Source organism: Esox lucius, chromosome 13 (assembly GCF_011004845.1).
Source record: "Esox lucius isolate fEsoLuc1 chromosome 13, fEsoLuc1.pri, whole genome shotgun sequence".
Classification (NCBI taxonomy): Eukaryota; Metazoa; Chordata; class Actinopteri; order Esociformes; family Esocidae; genus Esox; species Esox lucius.
This window is the reverse complement of record NC_047581.1, coordinates 34,138,304-34,148,450: the sequence shown is the minus strand read 5'-3', so window position 1 is coordinate 34,148,450 and position 10,147 is coordinate 34,138,304. Positions and strand designations below refer to the sequence as shown.

The following is a 10,147-nucleotide window of genomic DNA, read 5'->3' as shown; positions in this document are numbered from 1 at the left end:
TGGAAGCCAGGATTAGGCCAAGGATTGGCTGGCTCCGAACACAAATGCTCTTGTCGGTGCGGCAGAACGTTTGTTTTTTGGTGGGTTTGCTGGTTCGTTTGTGTGTGTGTGTGTGTGTGTGTGTGCGCGCGTGCGTGCTTGTTTGTGAGCGGGCCTGCGTTTGTTCATTTCCCTCTGTATGTGGCTTTTTTTGTGTTCTTTTACAGGCCAAGTCTCTGACATGTGGAGTTGTGGCTTGACTGCAGAGGAGTTTATCACAGATAATTACATAAGAATGTGCTGGAAGAGGAGCGAACCATGGAGGTGGAGGTTGGCAGCTGCTCCGCTCGGCCCACACCGCCGTCCTCCTGCCCAGTGCACTGCAGCGGGTTTCTCTCACCGTGCAGCTTGGGGAGCAGCAGAAAGACAGCCAGTCCACTTGCTTTCATCCTCACCCTGCGGCCTCCCACACATCCTATTTACACACTCCACTGCTCCCTATTCCCTGGTCCCTCTCTGTCTTATGCCCACGTGGACCTGTAAGCAGCGTGTGCACGCACACACACATAAACACACACACACACACACACGTACGGAAACACACAGCGACATGGTATGACGGAAATCAGGTCAACGCAAGTTAAGCACAATGATTTGAATGAACATATTCTCTCATCTGTTGTTCTCTTCCCTTGCATCCAGTGGAATATAGTATGGAGGCGGGTGGTCAGATACCTTTACATCTTCAACACAAGTACAATGTAATATAATAACAAACATGAGAGGAGATATGAACTTGTCTTTCTCTTACTGAATCCTAATCTTAACCCTTATCCTAACTGTAACCCCTTTCTCAACCTAAATGTAACACATATTTGTATACAAAAGTACATAGAGAGATGCACTAATTTACTGAGGCATTTTTATACTTTATTGGACAGTGGCTGTGGGGAAAGATATGTTGTTGTTTCTTTTTTTAATAGCAGAGTGACAGTTTCCAACCCATGCTGCATCAGTACATGTGGGCCAGTAGAAGAGGCTTAGGCTGATGGACCACCACAGGCCTCTTTAACACGTATCTTAACCTTTTAAAATGTCAACTTCAGTTTGGGAACTTCAGAGTTAGGACAACCAATCACATAACATCTGCCTTCAGGGCAGATATGCTTCCAAAACAAGGTCCATGACAGAAATAGACTAACCTGCTATCAGTGTAGGCAGAGCTTAAGGGGACTTATTGTTTCACATTCAACCTAAAACTCTATAAGGCATGAAAATCTAACTTAGACATTATGAACAGAGTGTTTTATATCTTTAATATCCAGCCAATTACTCTTAGCCCCAGCAACTGTAAAGTTCAACAGGGCAACATAAATATAAACTGCTAATTATTACAAAAAATGTTAGGTAACTACACCAGCGCTTGAGTAGGAGGAACAGGACACATTTGATAACTCACTAGTTAATTGGAATTGGTGCAATTTTAATTCAAGTGGATGGTTTGTTATTACAGCAGAGCCACTGGTCCTGTGATGAAACAGAATAAGGTGTTGTTTTCGCCCTGCGCAGTTATTTCTCGATGTCTCGCTGAGCAGAGCCGGGAAATTGGCCATGATTGACCTGCAGCCCTGCAGCACCACTGCTTTTAACAGCAGCTCCTGTACAGAAAAATCATTGAAAAATAATATGTGATATTCCTCCTTTCGACCAATGCCACGGGATCATTCAGCTGTAAGGCCAATGAGATGTGAGCGGCGAGGGGAGAGAAAAACACTCTTCGGGAGAGAGCTACAAACCCGCGGAGTGTGTGGAATGTGATATGACAGCACAAACAAAATCCCATTGCCAGTACCCGCCGGTTCACAGCTGAGAGTCAGTGGAATGTGTCGACGCACCGTGGATCCTGCTCAGTGGTGGGAATAACACAAAACTAACGGTCCCCAATCATCGACACGTAGACAGGTGCAACACAGACGCAACGCACGAGAAATGTGTCACCCGCAGGACCGCGGGAGGACAAACCGAGCGTTATGATGAGGTAGGTGAAGTGGGGCATGAGTTTGCAGTGTTCTGCGCATGTGTGTGCACATTCTGTAAACACAGGCAGGTACATCGAGGTGCGTGCCCGTGCCCATGCGCGCGCGCGCGCACACACACAGACACACACACACATACACACACACCTCCCGTGAATAGTTTGAGTATAAGGCAATGCAGGCAGTCGGTCCAGTAATGGTTTATTCTGTGGTTAGCGACTAATCCCAGATCTTGGGGTCGAGGAGCGCATTGCCCCGCCTGGTTCCTCATCTCCCACTCGGCCATTAAATGTAAATTATTTCTGATACCTGCCTAGTCGCTTTTGAATTGAATGAGTGACCCCAAGTTGAACAAGGCACCACAGCCCCTTTGGATGCCCATTCAGGCCATTCATATTCTACAGGCATCACCACTTCCACATTTTACAGGTGTATAAGTGATACGGCTGTAAGAGGAAAGAGAGACCTAAGAAGACAGAGTAGAGAAACAGAAGGAGAGACCTAAGAAGACAGAGTAGAGAAACAGAAGGAGAGACCTAAGAAGACAGAGTAGAGAAACAGAAGGAGAGACCTAAGAAGACAGAGTAGAGAAACAGAAGGAGAGACCTAAGAAGACAGAGTAGAGAAACAGAAGGAGAGACCTAAGAAGACAGAGTAGAGAAACAGAAGGAGAGACCTAAGAAGACAGAGTAGAGAAACAGAAGGAGAGACCTAAGAAGACAGAGTAGAGAAACAGAAGGAGAGACCTAAGAAGACAGTGTAGAGAAACAGAAGGAGAGCGCGAGGAATACAGAGAGGACAAAAAACAAGAGAGGAGGATGAGTGGAACAAAACGCATGCTGCAAGATGTCTGCATTGAGAATCCTCCCAATGTACCTAATGGATCGATTTAAAAAAAATATATCAGTAGTCCACTAGTGTGATGATGATGTGTTTTGACACACAAATAAGGTATCCAGAAAATAAAACACATGCAACAAAATATAACAGAACATTATTTAAATAATTCAAAGCGGTTGCATGCGTGCGTGTGTATGTGTGTGTGTGTGTAGGGATGTGTGCTTCGGTGAAGGTTGATAAGTTAACTTTCACAGCAAAAACCTTTCCTCTGCCCTCTTAAGATAATGAAAGACAAGAGAGATAGATAGTGCTGGAATATTTGACCATAGCAAAAATGTACAGCCTCATGGAGGGGTTTCAGATGAAAAAACACTTGGAGCCAGCCTACAGACCTCTGTATATCAATGCCTTTTCAATTCACTTATGCTGTATAATCATCAAGGTCAAAAAGCAATTTCTGAAACCAGAGAAATAAATAAAACAGGTTGCCGGTAAATTAAATAAAGGGGAACAAAGCCCGGCCTCCAGCAAAGACAAAAAATAAGACGGGGAGAAAATCTTACATGAAAGCTAATTTTAGATAACATCAAACCTTTTGCTATTTGACTAATTGGAATAGTCTTGCGTTATAAATAAGGGATGCCATTAGCACTCACATTGTTGTGTGTTATTATTTTGGTTTGCATCCCTTTGTCATTTCAATGCTGTGGTTGATAACAACGCAAGATTAACGACAGCTTGCTTAAGTCAGAATTACTTAAAACAAACAATCACTGTTACACTTTTGTCCGGCCATTGAAGAATCGTATATTACATTTTATTTGATCAGGCGAGGACCATTGTACATTTCATCTCTTTAAACGGATGAAAATAAGCTTGATCCCCGTTTGTTTACCACAGCTATCTAGATGTTTCTGTGATCTAGCCAATAGTCCCTGGACAGTAGCCTTCAGAAATAGCTGTATTCTGTCATGCGCTTGTCAGACTGACCACGCACACGTTCTCACTGCATTAACGATGCCAGCAGACATGGCTTACTAACACGGAACACGGCCAGTGAAGCAGCCCTATGTAAGTGCACTCAACACTGCATGCAGTATGAATGCACCACAACCTCTCCATTCACTGGCAGGTAGTGGGTGTCTGTACTACACACGGATACATTTAAATGAAGGGGAGCCTCCGGCGTGGATCTCCGGATTGCACCATTATGCCATTCTGGTGAAGGCGTGACACGGGATGTTGAGCTCGTCTTTTCCGTATGAGAGCTGGTGTGAAAGCAAGATCCTCCGTCTCTTTCTGTCCCGACGTGAGGGTGTGATTCCCCCTCCAATTCAGTCTCAACGTGACTGAGCTGGAGAGAGGGAGAAACCAAGTGGGGTGGGGGGGGGGGGGGGTGATTCATGTAATCTCCTCACACTCGCTTCCTGTCATTTGTGTCAGTATTTGTGAACGCCTCCGGGCTTTTCTCAGTTTGATGTTTGTGATGTTGGTGTTTGGTTGCCATTTAAGACTTCGGGGGGACTCTTTAGTCCTCGCTACTTTCAGCTGCACAAACAAACTGCAGGGTGTCCTGAACCTCTAATGACTTGTTTAGGTGTTAATGTGCGGTATTGTCTGAAACAAAGGGTCACCGAGCAAGGACTGTTTGGACATATTCATTGTACAGTTACAAGAAGGCGGACAAGGTTATTTTTGACACATGACAACCACACTTTGTTATTTTCACTGAGCCGCTACTCCCGTCACTCTGAGTGCCAACGGCAGACTGAGCCCGGGTCTGTGGGTCGCGGTGAAGTAGCGGGGGTCACAAGGTTCCTCCCTTCTCAAGGTTACAGGGCGCTCCACTCTCCCGCTACATGGCCACGACTCCCTCATTTCTTTGTGTCTCCTGTCAGGAGCCAATTCCTCATGGCTGTCGGGCCGACGTTGGCTTTATTAAGCACGGGCACGGGCTCCGTCACATCCTGCACTCTGCTCTGTACATGACAGGGTTTTTGGGGCCCCGGTTGACAAGCCCTATTTTTTCTCCCGGGCGATATTCTCCTGTGAGAAAGGGAAACAGTTTATTACTGTTTAGCAGCATCTGTCTGTGAGCCGAGAGTAATGAAACGCTGCCGGTCAATATTTTACACAATGATGCATTTTGGGAAGCAACACTTCTGTAGGGCATCAGTGAAACAATGGATGTCATAACTGGTCTGTGGGCATTATTAATCTTGCCCCGCTCCTTAATCAATCTCGTTCTCACCTCGCAAACAGTGTAATGTGTTACGGTGTTAAACGAAAGACCATATTTCACCGCGCCACAAAGGGGCTGGCTCGCGGATGATTTCACCGCGCCACAAAGGGGCTGGCTCGCGGATGATGTCTTCCTTACAAACAGCGGCCGTGCATTACGTCAAAAACAGCTTCCTCCGACTGTTACTACGGTAAAGGTTAAATATGAGCCTGGTTATTGGGAGCAGACGAGTCGACGGGCCGGCATGTTCTACTCCTCTAGGCAGCAGGTATTTAATGGATTTGACTCTTTGGTTCCGCCACCGATTTGACTGTGTAGCAAAGGTACCGAGTGTATTGGAATAACATGACTGATCTATCGTCCTGTTCGGTGGAAATACACACACGCAGGATATTATGCAGGGGCGGATTTACACTAGAATTCAGCCCTGGCACCTTAGCCACACCAGTCCACATAACCGCGTCTGCTAAACCGCAATTAAATAATTTATACCCTTGACTCAATGTTTCGTAGCATAGCCTTTGGCCAAAATAACTGGAGTCAGGTTCTGGATAGCAGTGGATTAGTTTTTTGGCAGACGGTTCTTGTGCAAACTGCTTCAGTTCTTCAAAATGAGTAGGGTGCCTTGGTACTCCTGTTTACAGATCTTCCCACAGGTTTCAATTGGATTGAGATCTGTGTTTGCCAATTAAGAACAAGTAAGCATTTTGTAAATTGTCCTGCTGGAAGACCCGTGACCTTTGACACCCATCTTTCTGACAATGCCCTCCAAAATTAATTGGCATTTTCCTGATTTCCTGACATCACCGAACCTCCTCCATGTTTTACTGCGGGGAAGGTGTTCTTTTTTTTTTTAAAGGCTGTTTTCTGTAAAAACACATATGGTGTGCTCTACCAAAATCACTCTAATTTCATCTAATCTGTCCCCACGAGATTCTCCCAGAAGGATTGTGGCACGTTTAGGTGTGTTTTGGCAAATTGCAGTCAGGCATTCCTGGGTCTCTCTCTCAGCAGGGGGTCTCCCACCTCACAACAATTTCAGTGTATTGGTGACAGACGTTGAAGGTTGAAACTATAGTACCTTGTGTCTAAAGGTCAGCTTGAATCTGTGTGAGCATTGACTGAGGTGGTTTCTCCACCTTTGGAACAATCCTTTGCTGTCACCTTCCAACCATTTCTCTTGTGGTCATGCCCATATCTCTGTTCAAACTGTATTCTTCATATCGCAGGCGACTGCAGTTCACCGCAGATGAGTTTAATTCCAAAGTTAAGGAGAATCACCTAATAGAATCAAAATAATTGTAACTTATTCTTCAAGGTGCCAATACTATTGCCTGTATTTATTGTGTGGAATAAGCCAAGACTAAGTCAATTATTCAGATGTTTTGGTTATGTTCATCTGCAAACCCCAACAATTTGGATAACTTTATAACAGCATAATTTTAAAATTATTTCAAAAGATTTGGGACACTGCATGAAATGCAAACAAAAACAGAATGGAATCAAAGTAGTACAAAGACAACATACCAAATGTTGAAGCATTTAGAATTTGATGCAACACATTTCTAAAAAGTTGGGACAGGGCATGTATACCACAGTGTTGCATCAGCTTTTCTTTTAACAACACTCTGTAAGTTTTTGGGAACTAATTGCTGTAGTTTAGAAAGTTAAATGTTTTCCCATTCTTGCTTGATTTCAGCTGGTTAACAGTTTGAAAAATATTTTATTTCATAATGCGCCAAATGTTTTCAATGGGTGACAGGTCTGGACATCGGGCAGGCCAGTTTAGCACCCAGACTATTTTACTACGGAGCTATGCCATGTGGTTTAGCATTGTTTTGCTGAAATATGTAAGACCTTCCCTGGAAAAAAACTTTGTCTGGATGGCAGCATATGTCGCTCCAAAACCTGTATATATTGTTCAGCATTAATAGTGCCTTCACAGATGTGCAAGTCACCCATGCCATGTGCACTAATGCACCCCCATACCATCACGGATACTGGCTTTTGAACTGTGCGCTGATAACAAGCAGGATGGTCCCTCTCCTCTTTAGCCTGGAGGGCACTGCATCCATAATTCCCAAAAATAATTTCAAATTTAGATTTTTCAGACCACAGGACAGTTTTCCACTTTGCCTCAGTCCATTTTAAATGAACTAGGGCCCAGACATGGTGGCAGTGGTTTCTGGATGTTGTTTATATATGGTTTCTTCTTCGCATGTTAGAGTTTTAACTTGCATTTGTGAATGCAGCAACATACTGTGCAGAAATGTTCTTGAGCCCACACAGTGATGTCCACTACTGAATCGTATCTGTTTTTCGGGCCCAAAGATCATGGCCATCCAATATTGGTTTTCAGCCTTGTCACTTGCTTATGAGATCCCCAAACTCTTTGCAATTTTATATTGAGAAACATTCAAAAATTGTTGCACTATTTGCCTGTGCAGTCTTTCACACAGTGGTGAAAACCTCCCCATTTTTACGGAAAAACTCCAATCTTGGATTCTCTTTTCTCTATACCAAATCAGGTTACTGACCTGTTGCCAATTAACCTAATTAGCAGTGAGATGTCCCACCAGCTATTCTTTTTTTTTTTTTCATTACCCACATTCTCCAGTCTTTTGTTGCCCCTGTCCCAGCTTGTTTGAAATGTGTTGCTGGCATCAAATTCAAAGTGGGCATATATCTTTCAAGAAGCAATAAAATGTCTCTGTTTCAAAATTAGATGTTGTCCTCGTAGTATTTTCTACTGAATATAGGATTTAAATGATTTGCACATCATCGCATCCTGTATTTCTTTAGATTTTACACAGCAACCTTTTCGGAAACAGGGTTGCATATTTTTATTCTACAGAGTGGAACGTTTAATAGTTTTTCTTATGAACCACTTGAACAATAATTTCCGATGAAAAAAGGGCCCAACTATGAACTAAGCCGTCATGGCGAATTCTATTATCATCACATTTAGCATAGCCTGGCCTTTATCAAGCATTACCTATAAACAAATGGTGCCATGGTAACAACTGGTATCCATTTAAAAGACATGATGTGATGTCATGACTTTCTAGGTTCATATTCTATGGGGACGGACAGGAAAAGAACATGACTGTAATTCCACGTTGGACAGTCATACTGCAACAATTATTCAAAAACTTTGATTAGCTCCACTACGCAATCATGGCTGAAAATCGATTTCAGGGACATCATTAAAAAAAAAGAATCTAACGGAAACACAGAGGCAGCGGGCCAAGGGCATGTTTGGAGTGGTTTCTCCCTTCTTTGCTGTGTAAAGCCTGGTTTGCTTCTTCTCTTTTTTTGGGGCTAATCAGGCAGAAACACCAGTGAGCTATTGGAGCCAGAGCCAGAACCAGCCTCGGAGCACCCAGTGATGTCGAGCCAGGTAGTGTCCAATTAGCAGTAGCGTAACTTAATGCAAACTGCTGGCACTCAACACACCGCATCCAACTAGTTGTCATAGCATTTCCACGCATCCGCTGTCAAATGCACTAACACATCCTGATTTGTTTTCCCTTTCCAAGGTACCATGAAGTTGAAACGAGACATTTCCATGGATGCGGGAGCTGTACAGGCGCTTGTTGTTAAGCTGATTGGCTTGATTACAGATAAAAAAGCAGACACTATGCTTATTGACAACTGCAATGCTTAAAAGCACATTTGGATTTATTCATTACAGAAATATATCAATTTGTAAATGTTGCATGCTCCAAGCTTCGGTAATTCGGTAATGAGAAACTGCATGATACAGCATGCATACATTTACACGGGTTTAGGTAAACCATGCCAAATGCAAATTTACACAAACAAGTGTGCACAGATACAAGGAAGCCTCCTCCCTTAAAAGGAAGATCAGAAACCTTAATCCCTTAAAAACGATTATGACAACAGAGATGTACGAGTGCATTATAAAACAAGGGAAAACTGAACGTTGTCAATGTACATATGTCTCTAATCAGCAGACTGAACTGGCACAGGATTCACGCTCGGCACTCTGGGAAATGCCAGAGACTTCACAAAGCAGAGAACTGGGTTAATGTCTCAGTCTGCCCGCTGTGTGTTATTCTTCCACCCTTTTTCTTCCCGCCAGTTGTGAGGAGCGTCTCTGCATGCCGCGGTCTGTGGCAGAGGGCACACAACTGAGTTTCGGAAGTGGCGATGGAACGAAACAAAAGGAGGTTGCGGCTTCCTCCCAACACTCCGTCAAGGCTGCCTCTGGGCACACTGCCCACTCTCTCACAACGCCAATAGCAGGTCGGGCGGGCCAGGACGGGCAGCAGTGGAAAATCCACCGCGCCGTGTCTCCTCACCATCACCGACTTCTCTCTGAACTCCAGCAGAGCTCTCACGTGGAAGCTGCATCTTCGGGAACACGCCAAACTCTTTAAGTCAGTGGAGTGTCTATTAAAGAAGCACGGGTAAGTTGGAATTGGCTCCAAGAGCTTTTAGCGCCTGTGTTATCATTACAAAATTGTATCGTTACAATGCTCGGCTGGTCTGGTGTAAATATTTTGTTTGTAGGGTCAAAAGGGAGAGAGTATGCTTAAATACTGTTTCTATTGTCGTTCTCTTAGATAATAAACACTTTTACACAAAATGGCTGTCACCAAGGTATTCACCCCCACCACACTGCCCAAACCGCACACCCCATTCCCACCACGGCTTGACCACACTGGGCTCAGACGACACATTAAATGCCAATTAGTCCGGGGCCGGTTCTGGCAGAGGCTGGCTGTGGCCTGGCTTGGAGTAGGCCCATGGGAGGGTCCTTATGGGTCCCTGGGGACCAAGGTGTGGATGTGCTGGATCCAGAGCCCCGGAGCTAAGCTCTCCTCCTGAAGACCCCCCCCACCAACATATATCTGGCCATCTTCTGTCCAGGTTATTTATCAGATCTGACTTTGTTTTTACTTAAATGACCAAACTATACAAATCTGGATTCCCTTGTGCAGCTATGGCACTTGAGAAACACTGATGTGGAATAAATAAAAGACTATTGGATTTTTTTTATGTATTCAAATGTGTTTGTGAGGTT

The 10,147-nt window shown here is 44.2% G+C and overlaps 1 long non-coding RNA gene across 1 annotated transcript; it reads left to right on the top strand.

The window, feature by feature from the left end:
* The first annotated feature begins 1,763 nt into the window (after positions 1-1,763).
* On the top strand, positions 1,764-8,847 carry LOC109616500. The gene is made up of 3 exons (XR_002197635.2): positions 1,764-2,017; positions 8,427-8,497; positions 8,637-8,847. It is a non-coding gene; the product is annotated as an uncharacterized LOC109616500 (long non-coding RNA).
* The last annotated feature ends 1,300 nt before the right edge of the window (positions 8,848-10,147 follow it).